We start from the raw sequence: 26723 nt of genomic DNA, 5'->3' as shown, positions 1-26723 counted from the left end.
ATCTTGAATCTTGGTTTCTAACCCCTAAATAGGAGTTTGTATCAAATCTTTTGTTGTCAATAGTCAATTCGTTGTAGAGAATTGTTTTATTATTGGCCCTTCTATATATATGATAGAATATAGGGATGCCAATATTATTCTGGATGAAGCCATTGCTGTCTAGATAAACAAAGGCTTCTGGTGGTACAAAGCCATTTTGTAGAGTTTTTTTAATGTATAGATCGCTAGTATAATATGGAGCCATTATAAGATTGTTATCATAGCATTCTACGCTTCTTTTAATGTGATTTCTAATCAAATCTATAATGAAATTATCAATTCTTATTATTTTGGCTTTGTTGTATAATTTTTCATTGGAAATATATTTTACATACCCGCTAGCTTGGGATCTATAAATTGAAGTACATGCTCTTAGACATTTCCTTTCAAATATTCTAAGTTTTTCCATGTAAGATGGTGATATATTAAACCATATTTGGCAGCCATAAGTTAAAATAGGTCTAATTAATGATTGGTACAAAATAACTTTAACTCTAGACTCTATGTGTTGCGAATAAAAGATGTGTTTGTATATAAAAAATGCATTTCTTGCCTTTGTAATTTGTAGATTTGTGTGTTTATTAAAATATAGAAAATTATCGAGGTGAATACCCAAATATTTTACAGTTTGTTTATTTGGAATATTTACATTTGAATTAGATTTAATTCCAAAATTTTTCCATTTTGTTCTAATATTGTATTTACATTTAGCAATTGGAGGACGAAAAAGTATTGTTTCACATTTTTCAACGTTAATTTTCATTTTCCAATCTATGGCATAATTTTCAATTATTTTGAAATAAAATTGTAATTTGTCGTTAATCAACTCGATCTTATTATCGGAGTGATAGACAATTATGTCATCAGCAAAGCTCATAATATTATCTATTTTTGTTAATAATTCGTATACAAACAAATTAAATAAAATGGGAGAATTCACGGTACCTTGTTGTAGGCCGTTAACAATAGTATATGTCTTTGATTTTATTTGATTCCTATCATATACTATAAAGCATCTATTATTAAGCATATTATATATGAGAATTGCAAAATGTATGGGAAATTTGTATTTCAATAATTTATATATTAATCCGGGTATCCAAATGTTATCGAAAGCCTTTTCAAAATCCACTAAACAGGCACCTGTACAAAAAGATTTGTTCAGGTTCCAATTTACGTTTGATATTAGACAATGTAAAGCATGTGTAGTTGAATGTTTGTGTTTGAATCCAAATTGTCTTTCGCTAATTAATTTATGCCTTTTACATATTTTCTCAATATTGTTGTTAACACAAATTTCAAATATTTTACTTATGTTGGGTAATAAGCTAATTGCCCGAAGATTCTTGATATTGCTTGTGTCTTTGTTCTTTTTTGGTAAAATTACCACTTTCGCCATTTTCCACGCATGAGGAAAATACGAATTGTTCAATATATTGTTGAATAGAGTGCAATATTCTAATATTATAATTTCTGGGATATTTTTTAACACGATATTAGGTATTTTATCGATTCCCGCAGAAAACTTTTTCCTAATGTTTTTGAAAATATAGAAAATGGTTTCTCCCGTTACGAAAAAATCTTCTGCTAATGTATCATTTAATTCATTAGCTTTTCTTATTCTGTTGAAAGTTGAAAAAGACGATTGATTATTTTCATATTCATTTTTTGTTTCCAAAAATCTGTTGAAAGTTCCATCAATTTCAATATGTAAATTATTTTCAGGATTAATTTCTTTAAAAGAGTAAATGGATTCCAGATAAGCACCAATGGTATTTAATATCTGTTCTTGATCACTTATTATAAAGCTGTTGCTACTTGCTTCTCTTTCAAATTCATTAGGTTCAAACCCAGCCTTTCTAAGCAAGAATTCCTCATTCTGAGGAATTCGTATAGAGTCAATGTTGAGATTTTGAGTTGACCTAAATTGTTTTTTAACTTCTTTGTACATACTAGAAGAATCTTTTTGATTTATTATTGAGAGTTTTCTTTTAAAGTATGTATTTACAGATATGGAGAAATTTTCATTAATTAGTTTTCTAATTAGTTTTAGTTTTGTTTTGTATAAATTGAGTTCAAATGTAGTTAGGAATTGTTCTAATCTATTGTGCTTTTTAATAACTGTCAAGATTCTACTTTTTTCTGATTGTAGTTTCTTAATAATCGAATTAGTAAATTGCTCAATTGTATCGTTTTTGCAAAATTTTGGAATAGATTTTTCCATTGAGCAAATAATAGATTCATTAATTCTTTTCAAATAATAGTCAATTTCCGAATTAGATAGATTTTTGTCATTTGGTATTTTTTCATTGTCATTAAACTCTTTTATCATATTATTTCCGAATTTTTTCCAGTTTGCCTTTTTATAATTAAATTTAGCTATATGGGGATTTCTTACAAAATTGAGTGGATCATTATTTACATCATTTATTAATTTAATTTGTAATGCGTTATGATCACTGTCATAATCTAGAGTTTTTAGACAATTTAATGTATTGTTTTCTCTGTGTATTGATAAGCGAGAATCAGCAATACAGACATCTAGATAAGAGCCGCTACGAGGGTAAGAAGGGGCCACTGAAGCATACATACTACACCTAAAAGTTATTTCATTACATGCCAACCAGTCTTTCAGCATATTGCCTTTGGTATTATTTGAGTTATTACCCCAATCTTGATGTCTGCAATTTAGATCGCCTGCGAGAATATAGTAATTGTTTATGTTATCTAGTTTTAATGTTTGAAAAAGTTGTAGCAATTCGGATTTGAAATTATTATTATTATTGCCTGAGGGATAATATGACGATATTACAAACAAGTTTTTATTCGCAACTAATGGCATTTTAATAATACAGGCTTCCAAATATTTAAAGGATCCAATGACTGCATTTGAACAAACTTTATATTTTATAATATCCCTTATTAATATAGCTGTCCCTCCTCCCCTAACAGAGTCACGTCTATCATTTCTTACTAAAGTGTAATCTTTAAAATTAATTTTATGTCTTCTATTTAATTTGGTTTCATTAAGTAGAATCAGGTCAGGGTTATATTTTTTTACAAAGTTATATAAATCATATCTTCTACTTAATCTAATGATAGAATTAACATTTATTTCAATAATATGTAGGTTTCTTGTATCTGTTTCATCCATTGTGATTTTTTAATTCTCTAACATTGAAAATATCGTATCTATCCTAGATACTTGTAATTGAAATTGTTTTTGCAAATTAATTATTTGGTTTGATAGATTTTGTATACAATTTTTGAATTCATCCATTGAAAAAGGAATTGTAGTATTATTCTCATTCTGTAAGTTGTTTTTCAAAACGTTGGCAAAAGATAGATTTTGATTTACTATATTTTGAGTTGATTTGTTGTTTTTAATATGATGCAATTTCTGTTTCTTTGTACGAATTTTTTGTTGGAGCTCTTTGTACTTTTCGCAGCCTTTATATGATGCAGGGTGACCATATTTGTTACAAAGTACACAAAAAAGTTTTTCTCTTTCATTTTCGGAAACTTCTTTAATTGAACATTTACCAAATTCATGATTTACACTGCATTTAACGCACCTCGACGGTAGATAACAATTTGAAGCGCTGTGGAAAAAACTTTGACAGTTTCGGCACTGAGGAATTTCCGATTTCCTCAAGGCTTCCCATCGTATACATCGATAAAGAAGACCATTAATATTTTTTAGTTCGCTAACTTTACTTTCACCACTAATTTGAACTAAATAAATTGGTAGAATAAAGTTATTTTTTAAAGATTTTTTTGTTGTAAATTGATTTACTTTTATAAATTTTAAATTGTCATTTTGAAATTTGCATAATTCATGAAGAATAGTATTAGGGTCAATTTCGGCACTTAGGCCTTTTAACAAAAATGATTTTGTTTTTATGTTTTTTGGCGTATAAGTGAAAAAATGTGTTTTAGTTTTTTGTAAATAATTTTTTACTCTATTATATTCGTCTATTGTAGACATAAATAGAGATATTTTTTTATTAAAGAGTTCTTTTATTTTGAAGTTATTTATTTTTAAACCATTCTTAAGGAAATCTATGAGTTCGTTAGCTTCCACATCAAAAATTTTAAGAGGTGGAACTTTTTTATTTTGTTTGTTATTGTTTTCTGAGTTCTCTTTATTATCATTGCTCTCTTTGTCTAAAGAGTTATTTTGTATTACATTACGAGAAGAGCCCGGTTTTGCATGATCTTGCACATGCTTTTCAAATTTTTTTAAATACTCTTTATCACATTCTGTGTCATTATCGAGAATGGAGAAAAAATTGCTTTTCAGTTGTTTTGGCACTGTATCGATATTCATGTCGCTTTTTCTTTTTAGATCATTTTTTTTGAATTTTTTAAATTGTTTTTTTCATCATTTGATTTCTGAGCTGAGAGCTCACTCATGGTATTTCTTTGTCTTTTTTTTTTAGAGTCTCTTTCTCTATTTTACTGTTTGTTTTAAATGCAATAATATTTTTTAACAAAAATGCACATCGGAAAAAAAACCATAAAGTACTGATCTCCGTACAACGTCTGTTTATCATGACAGCCACGATCAAACTCGGCCATCAGCTATTATTGAAAGTAGAATTACATTACTTTTTTAAATTTTAATTTTTAATATTGAAATAAAGTTAGCTATGGTATTTATGTTGATTATTGTTGGATCTTTAAGTAGGTTTGTTCCATTGTTATTCAAATATTTAGCATACTGAGTTCTCAAATTCGGACAGGAAGAGAGAATATGGTGTACATTGTTGATTAATCCGCAACGAATGCAGGTATTGGAAAAATTGTTATTCAAGAGGTGTATATGTGTATTGATAGTATGTCCCATTCGTAATCTTGAATAAATTTTGATGTTGTTTTTACCAACATTTGTTGGGTAAATTGGTGGTTTATAGTTTGGGTTTATTTGGGAATAGTGAGTGTGGTGATAATCTCTCAGTTTGTTATTTTTTTGAATTTTTAGCTCATTTATAATTAAATTTTTTAGGTCAACTTTTTCTACTAGATGATTTTTTATGATTGGTGCTAAGCATCCTTCTTTTGCAGCTAAGTCAGCAAAGTTATTACCACTTATGCCTGCATGTCCTGGGATCCATGCTATTTTTATTTTATTGTTATGGCTGATTAAGAGGTCTCTGATTTTATTCACTGAACGCCAATTATTATTGGATTGATTTTTTATTGAAGTTATTACAGATAGGCTATCGGAAAATATTATAGTTTTTTTTTTGGATTCACTTGCTATATAGATTGCTTGAAGTATTCCAGCTGATTCAGCAGTAAAGATAGAGGAAAAACTATTTAATGATTTGATACTAAGGGTATTGCCATTTTGATCAACAACAGCATATGCCACATTATGGTTGTCTTTTGATGCATCTGTGAAAAGGTATTGGTAATTGGTTCCACCAAATGTTGTTTTAAGTTCTTGGTATAGCTGTAAATACATTTCATTTGATGTATTTTGTTTTTTGAAAGATGAGAGTGAAATATCACAAGAATTGTCATCAAACAGCCATACAGGATGTTTTATATTGAATGTTGAAAGCTTGTCTCTATAGTTGATTATGTTGTTGTTGATAATTCTATATATTGATGATTGAACTTTTGAATTTTTTTTAGATCGCATAATTGAAGTAACATCAGAGTCTATAACGGAATTGTTGTACGAAAGAATTTTAGGAAGAAGTCTGTTAAATGATTCAACAATTTTTTGTTCCAACGATGGAAGTCCAGATTCAATTAATAATATTTTTATAGGTGTTGTTCTAAATGCGTATGTACCAGCTCTAATAGTTTGATGATATATCGTTTTTATACTATTCAATTTTGATTTCGAGCAATTACCGAAGAGAAAAATACCATAATCAATTTTGCTTAATATAAGTGTTTTAACTAGATAAATAAGTGTATTTATATGTGTAAAGCTTCTGGTAGCAATATATCTTAAGAAGTTAGCTTTGGGAATGAGAGATTTTTTAAGTATATTAATTTGTTCATGCCAGCGATAATTTTTTTCGAACATAATGCCCAGTATTTTTTGCCTTGTTACATTTGGTATTGTAATATTGTTAATTGTCAGATTAACTGGATAACAGTTGTGTTTCCTACACACGTGGAGAATTGATGATTTTTCAAGAGAAATTTTTGCTCCTGAGATTTTAGTCCAAGCTTCGATATCGATAACTACATTCTTAAGCATGTCATTGATTTTTTTGGTATCATTATTTTTGCATAAAATATAAAGGTCATCGGCATATAGACAATGATCAATATATTTGTGCTTTTTGATTATGTTACTGATTTGATTAAACGCTATTTGAAAAAGAACGACAGATAGTGGTGAGCCTTGCGGAATTCCGGTTTTTAATGGATATTTTTTAGATAAGTATATGTTGATTAATTATAACTTTAATTGTTCTCCCAGTTAAGAATGATTTAACGTAATTAAATATATTAGGACCGATACCCCATTTCCTCAATGTGTCTAACACTATGTGTATTCCTACGCGGTCGAATGCTTTTTCGAAATCTATTCCTAGAATTGATGTGTGGTTTCGTGATGAAAGTGACTTTGAAACACAAAAGTCAATGTGTAACAAAGCATCTGCACAGCCTCTATTTTGTTTAAAAGCAACTTGGTTTACAGCGACAAGTCTTTTTTTCTCAACATACCATTTAATTCTGTTAGCAATAATGCTTTCCATAATTTTAGATAGGCATGGAAGTAAAGAGATTGGCCTATATCCAGAAAATGTTGTTAAATCTTTGTTGGGTTTAGGCAAAGCTACGATGGTTGCTGTTTTCCAGGAATGTGGAATAGTGTGACTTTTAAAAACTTCGTTGTATAGTTTGAGTAAAAATTGTTTGCTGAGGTTTGTTAGTTCCTTAATCATCTGATAAGGTATGCGATCATGTCCAGGGCTTGTTCCCTTAACATTGCTAAGGACTTTTGTTAGTTCACTTATAGTGAGTCTTGATTCTATATTGGAAGCATCTGAATTTTGTGCTTGTATATTTAGTTGTTTTAGGGAATTGTTTTTGGTTGTGTTAAATTCTGCTGAAAAACTCTCATCAGAGGAATATTCTGACCACTTTTTTCCAAAAAAAATTAGCTATGGCTTTTGCGTCGGTGATGGTTTCATTGTCTGTGCCGATTACTGTCACTGGTTTAAAAGTTTTGTGGCTCGAAATCATGTTAATTTTTTTCCATATATATGATAACGGGGAGTCCCTTGATATGGTTTTACTAAAGTTTTCAAAGCATATAGCTTTGGCTTTTTTGGATTCTAATCGGAATTTTGAGTTTGCTTTTTTATATAGAATTAGATTCTCTTTTAATGGATGTTTTTTAAAAAATTGCCATTTTTTTATTTTGTCTAGACGAAGTTGTGATAATGTTTTGTTCCACCAGGGTACGAAACGTTTTTGAATAGGAGAAGTTTGAGGAATGTGATGATTAGCAGAATCTCTTATAGCTTTGGTTATAGTTGCATTATCCTTGTTTGGGTTACCTGATATTTGTTTATGTTCCAATTTGTTATCAACCATTAATCTAAATTGTTGCCAATTTGCTTTTTTAAGGTTGAATTTACGTATCGGTGGTTTATAATGCATATCTCCATTTGTTACAAGTGTTGTTTTGATTGGAAAATGATCACTATGATGTAGATCATCAAGTGTGTGACAAGTTATTAATGATAGTAAAGAAGGCGAGCAACCGGTAATATCTATGTGGGTAAAAGTGTTGTGTGTTGAAAAATGTGTGGGATTTCCGTCGTTTATAATACATATATTATTTTGGTTGAGAGAATGTTCAATAATAGATCCGCGGTTATTATTTGTGTGTGATCCCCATATTACATTCCAGCTGTTTACATCTCCTACTAAAATTATTGGAGTTTGTATGTTGTTAAAGATATTAAAGTCCTGTAGAGAAAAGGTTTCATTAGGTGGTATGTATAAAGATATTATTGTAACTTTTATATTTAATGTAATTTCTATTGAGATGTTGAGTAATTTTGATGTATTGGTAATGCGTTTATGTGGAATATGATCACCGCTTTTAGCCGTAATATTTGATGCATCATTTTGGAAATAGCAACAAAATTTTTTTGGAGGAATTGGGGTTGTGCTTACTGAACAGTGGGTTTCTTGTAATGAGACAAAAAGTGGATTATGCTCATTTAAAATAAGCTGTAAATCTATGTAGTTATTAAAGTATCCTTTAATATTCCATTGTATAATGTTTAATTTTGACATATTTGTAATAAGGGTGCAACTACAATAAGCTTATTCTTCCATTTCGTCTCTTCCATCTATAGTGTAACGTCTGTTAGTAATTCTTACAGGCGTATCTTGAGATAAAGTGTTTATTTCTCTTGAGTGTGTTGAGATATTTGAATCTCTTGAGGTATTTATGCTATTTGGCGTTGTTATATTGTTTGAGTTTGTTGATAAATTTAGGTTTGAGTTGTCGGTATGATTGTTTGTTGTAGTTAATTTATTTGTGGTATTGTTGTTTAAAGTTTGATCTTTAGATGTTTTATGGTTTGATGTTGTGAGGGTATTATTTGTTGTTGTGTTATTGGTAGTAGTTTGGTTGTTAATATTGTTATTTTTTTGCATATTTGTTCTTTTTTTTCTTTCTTCAATTGCTTTATCGAGATCTTCTGATGGAATTTCAAGTGTGGTTATTGGTGGTATTTTTGTTGTCGCTTCATTATAAGTGCAGTTATTTATTGTTTTATATTTTAAAATATTTTGACGATGTTGAAAAATGGGACATTTCTTGTTGTTGGATCGGTGTGGATGCTTGCAATTAACACATTGCACTTTAGTGCATAGTTCAGGGTCGTGAATAGATGACGAGCAGACTTCGCATATCGAATTGCTTTTGCAATGTTTTTTAGTATGTCCTAACTTAAAACAATTTTTGCATTGAATTGGGCTTGGAATAAATGGTTCCACTTTACATATTAGAAATCCAATTTTTATTTCTTTTGGTAGACAATATTGATTGAAGTGTAGTATGTGAAGAGGTGTGTTTAATATTTTTCCTTCTTGAAATTTGGTGATCTTCCTGCAATCAACAACTCCTTGGTTTTTTAATCCGTCTTTAATTTCTTGTTCTGATAAGCCTCTTAGGGATGGAGCAAATACAACACCTTTTATAGTATTTAATGAGGGATGTAAAAAGCTTTCAACGGCACATAATCCGGGCAAATACACAGTTTTTAAAAATTTATTAGCTTGCATTTCATTTTTAGTGAGTATTAATAGATTTCCATCTCTAGTGAAACTAATATTTTGTACAGGATCTGTTGTTACCGATTCCAAGGCTTTGGATACCAAAAATATATTAAAGTTTTGAATTGGTTTGTCAGCTATTTTACTTTTTATAACTATATATTTTGGGCATTGTTTTTTGCTATTTAGTTTATCACCGATTTTAGGAAAATCAAATGTATTGTTTACATTATAATTAGTATTGTTTTTTTGCGTTTGGGTGGTGGATCCGGATATAAGATCGAGTAAAAGTTTCCTCCCGAGGAGGATTCCATTGTTTAAACGATTAGATTATTTTACTATAAGAACTTTTCAAAAAAAAAGCGCGGCGAAAAAAAGAAAAACGGAGTGCTCAAAGTATGTTTTAAGTAAACACGTCTGCATACAATGAGAACTTGTGTTAAACTGTTTATAATATTATTTCTATAATTTGTTAAAAATTACTAAAAATATGTTCTACGTAAAAAAAAGATAAATAACAGTTATTACGATTGAGAACAATTGAATTGTTTATTCAATTGTTCTCACCAAACCATTAAAAAACAACAAAAACTGATAAAGGTCATAGAAAACCATGTAAATAAAAATCTTTTTATAACTGTTATTTTGAGTGATTTATTTTGATCACAAAAATATAAATCACAAATTGGTCTTTTTGGTATATGGACGAGTTATTTTCGATCTCTGCTAATTAGCAATAATAAAATTGACTAAGATCTTTTAGCATCGTTCACTACAATATCACAAGTATATAGCAGATATAGGAAGGGACCCAATATACTTCTTTGGGTTACGCCTGTGTAGGAACTTAACTTATTTTTTAAAACACTTTAGTTTTTACAACTTTGTTAATATACATAAAAATATTTTTTGTGATTGTTTGATTTAAAAATATTTTACTTTTCATTATAAATATAATTATTGATCAATAAACTTCAATATTTAAATATAACAAAATATAAAATAAATTAATTGTACCTACATCAATTGGCGATTCTGCCTAACGAATTATTTAATATAACTTATCTTAAAACAATCTTATAAATAAATTGGAAACAAATTTAATCAAAAATACATCGTCAAAATAATACTTTTTTTCTTAAGAAAATGGATATAATCCATATTTTCATTCGTCTTGATAATTATATGACAAAAGGATAAATATATTTAACATCGATTTAATATCAAATCAATATAAATATCATGAATTGATGTGCATCTCTAACTCTCAACAGTATTATTAAAAAGCTGGTTTTAATATCAAGGCGAAACTGAGACGAAAACTCTAATTTCAACCATATCCTGTTTCTATCAACATAATTTTTTTATTACATTATCACAGTTATTAACACACATATTAGTATTAAGTATTTAAATAAGTTAAACATCTAAATACATTCATGTTTTATCAATTTGTTAACTACAATCTCGCCAGTTTTATAAGTTATGGTTCTAACTAGATCTTCTACCCGAAAGAATATATTACTAGACGTTGCACAGTGGCATGAGAAAAAGAGGGAAATAAATCTGTAAATTTCACATGCGCAAACGTTTCCTTACAGGTAGTTTTTTAAAGTGACCTATTGAGGTAAAAATCATGACCATTTTAAATAATACCTACGACAATTTTCAAATATAGGTATAAAATTTAAGGATTGATCATAAAAAGTGGCTGTAGAAATTCATAAAAAAGTATGTTTGTGCCTACCTAACAACCTTTTTATGACTGAAAATAACAGTGTTATGTAAATTCTCTGCGAGGTGTTAAGTTTTCCTTAATTAATTTGCCACGTAAAAAACATAAGGTAGACATGTTATATATCAATGGTTAGGCAATTTTGTATATTTTTCAATAATATATATAACTTTTGACAATTAAAAAAATCATGGAATACTTTTTCGAAAAATATGACAAACAAATTTTTTAATTTAATTTTTACGACGATACAAATATTTCAAATTGAAATAAAATTTTTATTTATGAATATTTTTTAATGAAATTTTACCTTTATATAGATTTTTTTATTGAAAATGGAAAAATAAAAACAAATTTTGAAATTTATAATCAGGAATCCGGCAATTCCCAAAAAATTATTGAAAAATCCCAAAAATGGGATTTTTTCGTTTTTTGGCTATAATATCCATACCAGGGTCGGTTTTATCGGAAACCTTTACAAAATAATTAAGAACATATTGGGCCATCTAAAATAGGTTTCTATATTTTGATATCGATTATGCGATTTTTGCCCTAAAGTTGAATTTTACATAAAAAAATAGGCGTTTTTTGAATGAACCTGCTCCCCTCGTTATCAAAAATTATCAATTTTTTTTCATTTAAAATATTTGATGTAAAGTTAGTTTTTCATTATTACACATCCTCTTAAAAAATTGTTAGATAACTTAAAAAGAATAAAAGTACTTTTTTCCCAAAAAAAAATAGCAAAAAATCACCTTTTTTAAAGTCATGATTTTTAAACAATTCTTTCTTTATTTGATATATAAATTTGTTGTTAAACCTATAAAAGAAAAATGGAGAAAATCGGGAAATTTTTGGAACCGCGGTCATCAAAAAACTGGAGTAGGGTGGGTAAAAATGTTGCAAATTTAATTTTCAAATGCGAATATCTCCTAAGCTATAAGAGATAATTGATATCTACGACGAGGTTTTATGTAGAGCTCGACGAGAAGATTCCATATACGTAATTTTAAGAAATAGAATCATTTTTAAAATTGAACATACCCTGTCCTACTTTGGGGACCCCTGGCCCTGCTCCTGGTGAGCCCATGAGGTCCAAATTCAAAACTTAAATTCGACAACACTTCCTCTTTGCGCATGTGAAATTTCATTGGATTAAGCGTTTAGAAGTTACAGATTTATTTCCCTCTTTTTTTCTCATACCACTGTGCGTTGAACAACCTGCTACTACGAACGATTCAAATATTTCCATTTACACTCCATTATCTTGTATTTCTCCAAACAATCATTTAACAGTTATGGAAAACTCCAATATGAATAACCAAGTGTTTAATTATCAAATTGTTAACGACAATGTTTTTTTTTGATTTCTACCCACAAGCATGGTTCATTCAGACTGAAATACAATTCAATATAAAACAAATAACAGATGATACCACAAAGTATCAACATGTTATTGTAGCACTTCCACAGGAAGTTATCATTAAGATATTAGACGTTTCACAAAAGCCACCTAATTTAAATAAATATGAGTTTCTTAAAAATACCTTATGCGAACGATTTTCCCTTAGAGAAGAAAAGAGACTTGAACAATTATTTTCTGATAAACAGATTGGTGATCTTCAGAATTTTATAGAGATATGTCTAATATTGGCGGATCAGTTTCATTAATAGGAAATGATCTTCTTTATAAACTTTATTAACACAAACTTCCAATAGAACTACAAGTCCATTTAACATCTTCGAATTTAGATGACAAAATCAAGCCTGCTGATAAAATTTGGGATGTTTTGACTAAGAATTAAATATTTAAAAATAATTTCAAATTGTAATAATCAAGATATAATTCAGCAATTTTCAACTATTACATCTCAAATTTGTCAAAATTTAGATAAATTGATCTTAGAGGTTTCAGTGCATAGATCATATAGACAAAGAAATATGAGTTATCCCAACTACCGAAGGAAATCTAGAAGTAGATCACGTCAAAAGTTTGAAAAATGTTGGTACCATTTTAAATTTGGCTCAATTGCTCATAAGTTTATTCCCCCATGTAACTTTACCTCAAATGATACTAATTTATATTAAATAATCCTATTATGGAGGTGACGGATGATAGGATATCTTCAAAACCATCACGTCGCCTATTTATTTATAACAAATAAATTTTTTTAATTGATACCGGTACATGTGTATCAGTTATTCCAATCTCTAGAATCAAAAATTTTATGCAAGTCAGATTTAATTTTGTCAGCAGCAAACGGTTCTAATATCGAAACATTTGGTAGTAAACTTCTAAAAATAGATATTGGTTTAAGAAGAGAATTTAATTATCCATTTATTTTAGCAGATATTAGTACCCCAATAATAGGAGCAAATTTCTTAGAAAATTTTGATTTGTTAGTTCATTGAAAAACAAAAACTTCACGATTCTATTACAAAATTAAAAATCTCAGGTTCATCAGAATTTAGTGATATTTTTTCATTGAAAGTACCATTTCCTCAAAAGAAATATACCAATATATTAAAAAATGTTCCTAAATTTACTGCAGACCCTGATTAAAGAAGAGGCCACTTAAAATCCGTACGGATTAAAGCGATCATAACTTTTAAATGAAACAACGTATGTTAACATTTTATACATGAAATTAAAGGTAATTTATTAAGCTTTAAACAAAATGTGACTGTAGGTATATGTGTCTTTATTTCGAATAAATTTTCTGGCTTTTATTTTTTTTATCCCTTTAATAGCTGCACAACTTTTCTTCCCACTTCTACCGTTATTCCAGCATGTTTATTCCACTTTATTCTCATCAAAATCTGGTTATTTACTGTACCTTCACTCTTTTTCAATTTACGTTTAACAATTGCCCAATATATCTCGATTGGACGAAGATTTGTGCAATTTGTTTAACTAATGTGTTTTGGTATAACATCAATATTATTCTCATACCACTTCATAGTTGTATTTGAGTAATGACAACTTATCAACTTGTATTTCTAGCTTAATTTTCCATTGTGTCTACACTTTTAAAAACTCAACGTAATGACTTGCAATTCATTGTAGAATAATAACAGATTTATTGTTAAAAACGTATGTAAATCTTTTTCCATTTTGATAACAGGTGCGTTTTTATGATTACTATAGTGCGTACGGATTTTAAGTGGCCACTTCTTTATACAAAAACAGCGGTACATAACACAGTATATAAAATAATTACAAAAGATAATTTACGATTCTCAAGACCTAGACGCCTCGATCCTTTAAAATTGAGTGTAGCTAAAAAATAATTTGAATATTTAGTTAAAATTGGAGTTTGTCGACCGTCTACCTCTCATGCAGCATCTCCTTTACACTTAGTACCAAAAAAGACCCCAATAATTGGAGACCGTTCGGAGACTACCGCCGTTTAAATTGTATAACAGTTCCAGACAGATATCCTTTACCAAATATTCAAGACTTTAATATAAATATGAAAGGAAGAACTATATTCTCAAAAATACACTTATTTAGAGCCTAACATCAAATTCCCATTGCTACGGAGGATATTCATAAAACCGCGATTACAACACCTTTTGGTATGTTTGAATTCATTAGAATGCCATTTGGATTTAGAAATAGCGCTAAACATTTCAAAAATTCATTAATGAAGTATTTTTTGGTTTCGATTTTGTATTTGTTTACATAGATGATATTTTAATTGCTAGCTCAAATCAAGAGGAACATTTGAATCATCTTAAATTAGTTTTTGAACAATTAAATAAGTTTGGTCTGAATATTAATCCATTAAAATGCGTTTTTGGTCAAGAATCATTAGATTTTTTAAGTTACCAAATATCTAAAGATGGAATACAGCCATCAAAAGATCGCATTGAAGCAATAAATTCTTTTGAAAAACCAAATTCTATTAAAAAACTCCAAAAATTTCTCGGTATGATAAATTATTATCATAGATGCATTCCTATGCTAGCAAAAGTTTAAAGTAATAGGAATAAAACAAATACTATAAAATGGACTAAAGAAGCAGAAGATTCATTTAACATAGTTAAAAGAAAATTTACAGAGAGTACATTACTTACTCATTATGATACATATTCCAAACTTTCTCTTGCGGTTGATGCATCAAACCTTGCTATTGGTTCGGCTTTGCAACAATCAGATGGTAATTATTGGAAGCCTCTGGCATATTTTTCAAGGAAATTAAGTAATGCTGAAAAACGATATTCTACATTTGATTCGAAGACAGATTGATCACCTCGACAAACAAGACATATGGAATACATAGCTCAGTTTACTAATGATATTAGATATATTAGCGGTAGTGATATTGTTGTAGCTGACACTTTATAAAGATTGCTGGAAATAGATGCTTTGACTCAAAGTGAAATCAATTTTAATGTATTAAAAAAAGAACAATAATGTGAAATTTTAAGTGGTTTAATATAGATGGCAAATATATTAGACCTTATATTCCAAAAGTAATGAGGCAAACTATCTTTGGAAAACTTCATTCACTGGCACATCCAGGCAGACTCGCTTCTAGAAAAATTATTCAACAGGTATAATAGGCTACGGTGGCCTATTATACCTGTCGTAAGATGTTTGGTAGAAAATGAGGACTTAGTCCCAGCATAGTTAAATGGATGTATATGGCTATAGTACGTCCAATTCTTACTTCCGGATCTCTTGTATGGTGGACTGCAACTAAAAGGAAGTATGTCGTAGACCAACTATACAAAGTCCAGAGATCAGCCTGCATTGGTATAACCGGCGCACTAAGAACTAGTCCTTCAGAGGCACTGAACACTATATTGCACCTTGTGCCAATAGACCTTCACATAATGGCCACCTCTGCCTGTAGCGCAGCGAGGATTCGAGCATCTGGCTGTTGGAGATCGAGAACACATGGCCACGCGGGGATTTTGAGCCAGTTGCCTTCGATCGTTTTCCAACCATCTGACTATATTACTCCATACACAGATTTTAATAGGGTATTCAAGGTCTTAATCCCCTCCAGGAGTGAGTGGGGTATGGGTAATCTCGTGTACAAATATGACACTAGGATATATACAGACGGTTCGAAAATGAGCTGTGGTGTTGGTTCTGGCGTCTTCTGTGACGAACCCGAGATAGGTATTTCGTATCGTCTTCCGAATGAGTGTAGTGTTTTCCAGGCGGAAATTTTTGCAATCATGGCAGCTTGCAATACACTACATGATCATAATACCCGCGGCAATATAGGTATTTTTGTCGACAGTTAGGCGGCACTTCTCTCACTGAATGCCTACACAAATTCATCTTCACTAGTTAGGCAATGTAAGAATTCTCTGTCAAGGCTAGGTCATCTATCTGACATTACTTTGGTTTGGGTACCTGCGCACAGGGACCACTACAGTAATGAACAGGCAGACGAACTAGCCAGAATGGGATCTGCCTTAGATATCTCCAACGCGGTCTCAGTAGCAATTCCACTGGGGATTATTAAAGGTATCATCTTCAGACATTTTCTTACAAAGGCTGAGAATAGATGGCGTAATTTAGACACATGTAGGGTAGCCAAGTTGATGTGGCCATCATTTAACGAAAAACGCACTATGCAACTGATAACCCGGAATAGAAGGGATATATCAAGGTTGATGGTAGTATTAACGGGACACTGGGCGTTAGGCAAGCACGCAAATCGCCTGGGACTCCCCTTTAACGACCATTGTCGTAGTTGTAAGGATAGGGAAAAAGAGGAAACGACTTTCCACCTTCTCTGCGAATGCCCAGCTCTGAGTGTCAAGAGACATAAATTCATGGGCAACTATACATTGACCAACCTTGGTGAGGTAGCCGGGTCTAAACTCAATGACCTACTAAGATATCTCACAGCTACAGGTTGGGTCTAGCTAGCACTTTTTAGTTACATTGTGATGTAAACGACAATACATCTGACGAGTGGTGTGGTCTCATCAAAACGGGGTCCCTTCGACTCTACTCGATTGTTCGCACGTAGTGAACTACCACGTAAACCAACCAACTAGATATTTTTGGCCATCTATGAATAAAGATATAGATTTATGGGTTTCTGAATGCATCTAATGTCAAAAATCCAAAACAAATAAGTACACTAAATCGCCTAATGTTGAAATTCCAATTCCAAAATGTGGATTTGAACATATTCATATGGATATTGTTGGACCCTTGCCAGTTTCAAGAGGTTACAAATATATTTTAACATGTATCGATAGAACAACGAGATGGCCAGAAGCTTATCCATTACAAAATATTACATCTGATGTAATTGTTAGAACTTTTATTCATAATTATATATCTCGTTTTGGTTACCCATTACGAGATCGTGGGTCACAATTTACATCTAGTTTATTTTCGAGTTTAGTAAACTTACTTGGTATACCTCTGCCTATCATCCGCAAACTAATGGAATTATAGAAAGATGCCATCGTCAACTCAAAACATCTCTTACATCATCTAGTTATACTTTAAATTGGTCTGATGAACTTCGTATTATATTATTAGGTTTACGTAATCAAATAAAAGATCTTAAATGTTGTCCTGCTGAGATGGTTTATGGTCAAACTCTGAGAATTCCAGGCGAATTAGTAATACCGTCACATTTTTCCACTATTCGTAATGTTATTTCTCATCAATGAAACAGTCGTAGTTACATTCCTCCTTCTTTAATGAATTGTTCTTACGTTTTTGTAAAAGTCAATAAGAAATTTGGATTGCAATATCACTTTGAAGTTAGAAATGATAGGAGGCAAACAGTGTCTGCTGCAAGGTACGGAATGCGCAACACAGCTAATCTGTTGATAATGCCTAATCCTCTCCGGTATCCAATGACCGTCCATGCGCTGTGTAGAGCCGCACCCTACATGAGGTGTCTCCGTTTTTCCTTAACCTTCGCTTTACCAAAGGTTTTTTAAGTACATGGTTTACCAATACCCACCCGGGTGACACTACACTTCTATAAATATATGCGACGAACGAAATTTTAAAAAATTAAAAAACACCTTATAAAAAGTTTAAAATGTTTCTATTAAATTCTATAGAACTCTAAAATTTGATCAGTGAGTATAAATTTCATTTAAATCGAAACAAAATTTAAAAAAAAATATTAAACCAATAAAAACGATGTGGTCACCCGGGTGGGTATTGGTAAAGCGAAGGTTAAGCAGAACATGGTGGATCTAGAGCGGACGCTCGATAAAAGCCCGTAATTCCGGATGTAATCCGTACCGTGTCCATGGAATGAATGGCACTACGTTAATCCCAGTATGCAACATTTCGAGTCAGTTCTTTTTATCGAACTTATTTCGAATTAAAATCGAAAATATGAATTTATTATGATGCTCTATCCAATCTACATTTTTTAGAATATCATATTTTAATATTTTATAGAAATGGCGAATAATTTTATTTTTGCACATCTGTTGTATGATGTCCTTTTCCCCATTAATTATATCTCTTTACAGATGGAAGACAAATTAAACAAAAAAAATATAGTATTTGAATCAGAACAGGTCGCTATGGACCTTACTAAACCTGAAATAGGATCACAAGATCCTAAATCTCTTATAGAAGAAATGGATGATACCTTGGTGTTGGGGGACTCTTGTCCCGAATCAACTGGGGTATCTATCCCAACGGATGAGGAAGGTGCTTTGCTGGATCCAACACGCAACCCTCTACATCCGCCAATACCGTTGCCACGTGGCAACAGACAAAAAACGTGAACGATAGACTTAGACTATGTGGGGCTGCACGTAAACGTCTAAAGCTCTATATTGAGTAAGGCATGGCCATCGAGGAGGCAAGAATTGTTCCTAAATCCGATGAAAGAAGTTCAGAGCGAACTGCGTGACCTTAAAATCCCAAGGAAGAGAGGTAGGTCAGACGGATCAACTCCTGAGAAACCGAATCCCCCTAAAAGAGTAGCTAGTGCATCTGTAGATGGTACACAACCTACCAAAAGCACAGTAACAATTAAAACTCCTCTACCCAAGTACAGCGATATGGCTCAAATCATTCGGCTGGGGGTAATCCCATCAGACTTCCCGAGGATAATATGGTCTGATGACAAGTTAAAGCTTATACAAGCAGCAGTCCTGGATAAAATTGTTGAGTTGAAAAAAGGCTCTTAAAACCACAATTTGCAGGCTGCACTTATAAACCTGGCTGGCTTGTATTTAACTGTAGAGGAAATGATTCAGCACAACGGATCAAGGAACACGCTCCCTCTTTGAAACCTTGGAAGGAAGCGGATATAAGGGTTGTAGCAGAAGATGAGGTACCTAAGACGGAAAAATTTGTAGGATACTTTCGCGAGGCGCCTGAAACTCCCACCAGCAGGATTCTATCCCTTATTGAAGGTCAGAATGATGACCTGAAGGTAGAATTCTGGAAGGTCCTGAACCGGGTCAGCAAGGGCAGCATTGCTGAAATAACCTTTGCAATTGACCCAAAATCGGCCTCCAAACTAAAGGTGAAAGGTTATCACATTGGCTATGGCACTGTGCATACAATTCGCCAATGACCCACCCATGAGGGCAAATGTGAGTGACAGACCAAGACAAACTATGTCCAGCATGAAGGTCATTAAATGTCCAATAATGCAAACAGACCAACCGTCTTGCTCTGGTTCAACCACCAAGCCCAGCACGCAAAAGAATGAAGTACCCAATTCAACGGGTGCGGTTCGACAGGACCAAGGGGACAACACAGTTCACAAAAGGTCCTCTGTGGAGCCCACCAGTTCGAAGAAAGGTATTATTTCTCAAGCAAATAAGCCTAAATCGAGCAATAAGAGCAGCTATGGTAACAGGCCACGAAAGGGCTTTAGTGCCTCCGCAGAGGAAGCTGAACTACATAGCGCCAACCATGGTAGGAAGATGGCGGCGCGGTCCAGGAAGCATTAATGTTTCCGACCGCTAACAACAATAAGGCCAAGAGGCACTTGAAGTGCCTACAGGAGAACCTACATCACGCCAAGGCAGCCTCTGATTTGCTATGCCGTAGGTTCACCAAAGACCTCCTGGACATCTGTTTTATCCAGGAACCATGGATCAACTCAGGGGTAATTAAAGGACTCCATTGTGATCATGGTAAGCTTATTTATAATTCAAATTCGATGAGACCCAGAGCGGCACTTTTTTATCAGGAATAATCTAACATATTTACCTATTTCAGAATACCTACATGGGGACCTTGTAGCGATACGGGCAAATATCCCATCGTTAGCAAGAGGTAATTATTGCCTCTGCCTACCTGCCAGGTGATGACGCAGTAGCGCCTTCAATAGAGGTTTCTAAACTGGTAGAATATTGCTAAAACAGAAACCTTGGATGGATTATCTGCTGTGATGCCAATGCTCATCATACGGTTTGGGGAAGTAGTGACATCAACAAACGGGGTGAGTTTTTACTTGAATTTATTTGCAAAAATAATATATTTATAGCAAACAAGGGTAATGAACCCACCTTTAGGAATATTATTAGACAGGAGGTTTTGGATCTCACACTATCTAGCAATAACCTAGCATATGCCATAACGAACTGGCACGTCTCTGATCATGTTTCAATGTCCGATCATCAATATATCATATTCGATATTGAACGTTCTTTGACGTACGAAGCGAAATTTCAAAATCCCAAAAATACGAACTGGGAACTATTTCGCTTTCACTTAGGTAATAATGAAAATTTCAATAGTAACTTAATATTTGGCAGAATGGAAATTGATTATGAGGCCAATGAATTAAGTTCTTACATTCGTAATGCCTTCGAATTCAGTTCTCAACTAAAGTCAAGGAGGCCGAAGAGGGATGTACCCTGGTGGCACAATGGTCTTGAGAAACTAAGGGTAGAGGCAAGACGATTATTCAACAGAGCCAAACAAACAGGTGACTGGATCACCTACAAAACGGCTCTCACCGAATACAATAGGGAAATCAGGAGATCGACGTGGCACAGCTACTACGAGAATATTGATAATCTCCCGGAAACTATTCGGCTGCAAAAGACCTTATCTCGGGATCATACCAATGGTCTCTGTATGCTGAAACGTCCAGATGGTACGTACACTGAGTCACCGGAGGAGACCTGCAAACTTCTCCTGGATACTCACTTTCCAGGTTCAATGCCTTTCAGTCCAACTCCGATTCATACGTGGGTTCCCTCAATATCCAAAAGTAATCGCCGGTTGGTAGATAGAATCTTTGGTATAGAACGGGTAAAGTGGGCGTTATCTAAATTTAGCCCATTTAAATCCCCAGGAACAGATGTAATTTATCCATGCTTTCTACAAAAAGGAGGTGACATTATTGTCCCTCAATTATCGAGAATCTTCAAATCAAGTTTACTGGCTTGTCATGTGCCAACGACTTGGCGTGAGGTAAAAGTGGTCTTCATACCTAAGGCTGGGGGCAAATCTGAACAATTAGTCGTATAGACCAATTAGTCTCAGCTCGTTTTTCTTGAAAACGATGAAGAAACTACTCGATAGTTATATAAGGGTAACATATCTTTTGGTGAATCCAATACACCGCTTCCAGTTTGCTTATCAACCTGGTAAATCTACGGTGACTGCCATTCACCATGTGACGACGCTAATAGAGAGGACCATTGCACACTGGTCGGTCCCATAGGCCAAAAATAAAAAAACAAAGTGAAAAGTTTGTCACCAAATGTGTCATCAATATTTCTTATAAAAACAAGGTTTTAAAATTTATAGTTGTCTTTGTTTTATTCCAACTATACTCTTCAGGAATAGCTTCAAAAGTGAGAGCATGTTGACAGTTGGTTTTTGCAGAGTGAAAAAGTGGAACATTAAGCGCAACTTTAAATTAATTAAAACCATATAAAAAAATGTTTTTTTGAAATAAATCAAAATGAATATTGAATTGGAAGGTATTAACTTAATTTTAAGATAATTACAATGTGTTTAGCTTCTTGTGTATTTTTTATAAAATTAATATTTGCCCAGTGTCATTTTTAGTGTTCGTTCGACCATATATTTCAATTTCAACTAGAGTTTTAGTTGTGTTTCCCCCTGATGTCTCCAATGGGATTTTTTCTGGTTTATTAGTTAATATTCCAAGATTCTAAAATTGGATATTTCAGCTGCATCCTTTTGCATCTCTTTGATTTATGTCCCATACACCAAAGCGGCCTCGTTGTTTTCGATGTCCAACTTTGAATTTTTGTGAGGTGTTTTGTTAGTTTATGTTCGCGTTGCTTTGTTATTGTTATGCATGTAAAGAATTGTGTTTGTTTTTTTCTTTTCCACGGACTTTTAATATTTTATGATTTTGGTCCTTATTATAAATTGTTTTTGCAGTAGTCACATTTTCTAATTGCAAACTTTCGCGCTCACATATTTTTGATATTTGGTGCTTAAAATGCTGAAAAAGCTCGAAAAGTGAAGGATGTCGTGAAAAACTATATTAAAAATGAGGGCTACACATTTGAAGAAAGTAATTTAGAAATTATAATTGCAAAAAAATTTCAAAATTTTGGCAAAAATGCAATCGTATAAAAACAAAAGTTCAAAATACATATTCTGATTGGCTTGCCTAAAAGGAGTCGATTTTATTAAACTCACATGAGCGGGCGGACCACACCCAGATTTAGTTTGCAATTTTTTTAGTAAGAATTCTTATTGATTTTTAATTTTTTATTAATTTTAAAAAGTTTATAGTTTCACTTATATGGGGAGTGGGTGTGGCAGTTACGCGCATTTTTGAAAAAATTTGTGTAATATCCTTATTATATATTGTACCAAAAATAAATAAATATAAATGTACTATTATTTATTACCGAGATATGGAATTTTGATTAACTAGAATGTCATAACCTCGCACTGATCGTTGTGGTGAATTTGGATGCTAAGGTATGGTACGGGATGGGTATGAGTCATCAAACACTCCCATTTTATCATTAAACAGTTCTGACATATTTATAAAGCCGTGACCGAAATTTCAAGTTTATACCTACACTGGAAGTATTTTTGGCCGCCGACTCCATACAGCACCGACCACTGTGCATTGGTGCCAATTATATAGCGCTTTGTGCGTTTATTGACATTCAGGGGGCCTTCGACAACACGTCATACAGTGCTATTGATCTAGCACTGCATAGAAAAGGGGTTCCTTATATTATAAGGAAATGGATTTTGGAAATGCTGTCATCCAGGGTTATTAAATTGGACTTAGGAGGATCATCGAGGACCATTAGGGCAACCAGGAGATGTCCACAAGGTGTCGTACTATCGGCTCTATTGTGGACTCTTGTCATCGATGAACTTCTGGAAAAACTTAACAACTTAGGTTTCCGCACATATGGTTACGCCGACGACTTAGTAATATCTGTTACTGGGTGGGATGACGTAACCATATCGGAAAGGATGCAGACTGCTCTGAATATAACCACCAAGTGGTGCTTGGAAAGGGGGCTGACCATCAACCCAGCTAAGACAATTCTAGTACCATTTACAAAACGTAGAGTTATTAGACTCATAGAGCCTACATTGAATGGCTCATCTATAGGGTTTTCTAAGGAGGTAAAATATCTTGGGGTTACACTTGATAGGACTCTCACTTAGAATTCTCATTTATGCAACACTATCAAAAAGGCCACTAGGGCAATATATGCCTGCCAGCGTCTTTTTGGTAGAACGTGGGGGTTAAAACCGAAGATGATTTACTGGTCTTTTATTACGGTAATTAGGCCAATAATTACATATGCTGCATTGGCATGGTGGAAAAGGGTAGAACAGGTGACTGCAATAGCTTTACTTGGAAAGGTATATCGCCTCATCTGTGTCTATATTACCGGGTCTATAGGAGTACATCCAGATTACCGGGAATACCCCGTGTAAAAAGTAAATCACATCTATAGGGTTTTCTAAGGAGGTAAAATATCTTGGGGTTACACTTGATAGGACTCTCACTTAGAATTCTCATTTATGCAACACTATCAAAAAGGCCACTAGGGCAATATATGCCTGTCAGCGTCTTTTTGGTAGAACGTGGGGGTTAAAACCGAAGATGATTTACTGGTCTTTTATTACGGTAATTAGGCCAATAATTACATATGCTGCATTGGCATGGTGGAAAAGGGTAGAACAGGTGACTGCAATAGCTTTACTTGGAAAGGTATATCGCCTCATCTGTGTCTATATTACCGGGTCTATAGGAGTACATCCAGATTACCGGGAATACCCCGTGTAATGCCGGGAGATCTAGTCGGGCATATGCGCATTCTAGGCATCTTTGAAAATTATCCTAGTATTGCAATATCGGACTATATGTCACCAACTCTGGTGTTAAATAGGAAGTTTTGGGTCCTTATACCTGAAAGGGACGAGTGGTTAAATCAAACATGGTGGCAAAATAATGCAGATCAAGTATGGTTTACTGATGGTTCCAAACAGGCTAATGGTGACACTGGGGCTGGTATCTATGGCCCCAATTTTCAAAGGGGTATCCCAATGGGAACATTCCCATCAATATTTCAGGCGGAGATTTACGCCATTCTTATATGCTCCAACGAGTGCATAAGAAGGAGACTAAGGAATAATAGAATATTCGTTATGTCTGATAGTCAGGCTGCTCTTAGAGCATTATCATCATGTGAAGTAAGATCTGGTGTTGTTATGGACTGCTGGGCATCCTTGAATGAACTCGGCGCACACAATGAACTTACACTGTGCACTGGCCATGAAGGTCACGCTGGCAATGAACGCGCTGATTGTCTTGCCAACAGGGGCGCTCGACGCTCGTTTATAGGTCTTGAACCGTTCTTTGGCATCCCACGTGGATATACTATGGAACGTATTCGTTCTTGGGTTGAGTCGAAATTTGCCCGTTTTTGGGGTAATCTACCAGGACTAAGACAGTCCAAACGATTCATCACCCTATCCAGACGTAGATCCCAGTCGTTGCTTTCGCTCGGAAAGGGTGACTTGAGGATACTTACTGGATTATTCACCGGACACTGTGGTTTGAAGTATCACCAATTTATGTTAGGTAACGTTGAGAATGAACAGTGCAGATTCTACGGACTTCATGCCGAAACCTCTGAACATGTTCTATGCGACTGCTAGTGTTTATAAACCGGTTAACCGAAAAACCGGTTTTACTTCGAAATCTCGGTTTTTTGCGAACCGGTTAATTTAAAATGTTGATTTTCGGTTAACCGCTTTATACGGTTTTTATCACTCGGTTAACCGATTTTTAAAATTTGGTACTAAAATTTGAAACCTAAACTGCTGATTTACAATACAAACCTCTTTAGATTAATATTTTTAAGAATTACAATGATTCTAAATAGTAGAGGACGATGAGTTTATTTAAAAACTTTAATAGAGTAAATTGCACATAATGAAACTATTAAAAATTAAATTCCGCATAATTCTATAAGTTTAGGCTAAATCTTACTAATGATTCATTAAAAACTTAGTGATGATTTTACCAAACGTTAAATTGAATTCGATGTACATACCTTAAAATTTTAACTTATTAATCATTTCGTTAGCTTTTCAGAAATATTACAGGAGAGACAAAAAACGTTCTAAAATCCATGATTTGAAATATTTTTGAAATCTGATAATGTAGTTTTATTAATTATTTGGTATGATTTATAATGAAAAATAATCACAGCTAAGAAGAAGTGGACTTGTTACATTTTCTGTTTCATATGAGAAAGTCGAGGCGATAATAAATTTCAAAATTATTTTTTTACCAATAATTAAAACAAGTATTATATATTTAGTTATTTATACTCAATTCCATTTGACAGATATAATAATTTTGAAATATTTACAGAATAAAATGGACTTAGCACTTTTATATATTTATAGTTATTTAATATTAACCATTCCTAACTACTAAAAACTACAAATTTTAAAGCTGTATATACTTTATTTTATGTTTTCTGACGGTTAACCGGTTTAACCGGTTTTTTCGATGTCGGTTAACCGAAAACCCGGTTTTTTAAAAAAGGCAAATTTTCGGTTAACCGACAAACCGGTTTTTTAAAAAGTCAGTTTTTTATAAACACTAGCGACTGCCCAATGCTGGCAATATGCAGAACTAAATGGCTATTGATGAATCAATACTATTGATGAATCAAAATTAAATGACGAATTAGATAATACAAATCAACAACAAAGAAAACAAGTTACTTTTAATCTAAATGAAATTTACTTCTAACCATATTTTCAATGCTGACGGGGGAGTAGATGTAGGAACTTAACTTATTTCTTAAAACACTTTAGTTTTTAAAAATTTGTTAATATACATAAAAATATTTTTTGTGATTGATTTAAAAATATTTTACTTTTCATTATAAATATAATTCTTGATCAATAAACTTCAATATTTAAATATAGAAAAATATAAAATAAAATAATTGTACCTACAGCCTGCTTCAATAGGCTGTGGTGAACTTATGAAGTATCGAACTTTCGATGACTTAAATAACTTTCTAGAAGCTTATGTGTGTTTACTGGTAAATATTGTTTTATTTTAATGGATTATCCTTCGTGCCATCTTTGTCGAAGGCTTGCGAAACGTCGATGAAGAGCGCAGAACAATATTTTTTTCTTGATATATTTGACAATAGGCTAGTGAGTCTATATGATTCTACTAACGAAACTAAAGAAACCTTCCAT

The 26723-nt window shown here is 32.7% G+C and overlaps 1 protein-coding gene across 1 annotated transcript in view; it reads right to left on the bottom strand.

The window, feature by feature from the left end:
• chico overlaps window positions 1-26723 on the bottom strand; it is a 431529-nt gene that overhangs the window by 301133 nt on the left and 103673 nt on the right. The window lies entirely within an intron of this gene.

This window comes from Calliphora vicina, chromosome 2, assembly GCF_958450345.1.
Source record: "Calliphora vicina chromosome 2, idCalVici1.1, whole genome shotgun sequence".
In the NCBI taxonomy this organism is placed as follows: Eukaryota; Metazoa; Arthropoda; class Insecta; order Diptera; family Calliphoridae; genus Calliphora; species Calliphora vicina.
This window is presented reverse-complemented; position numbering and strand designations above follow the sequence as displayed.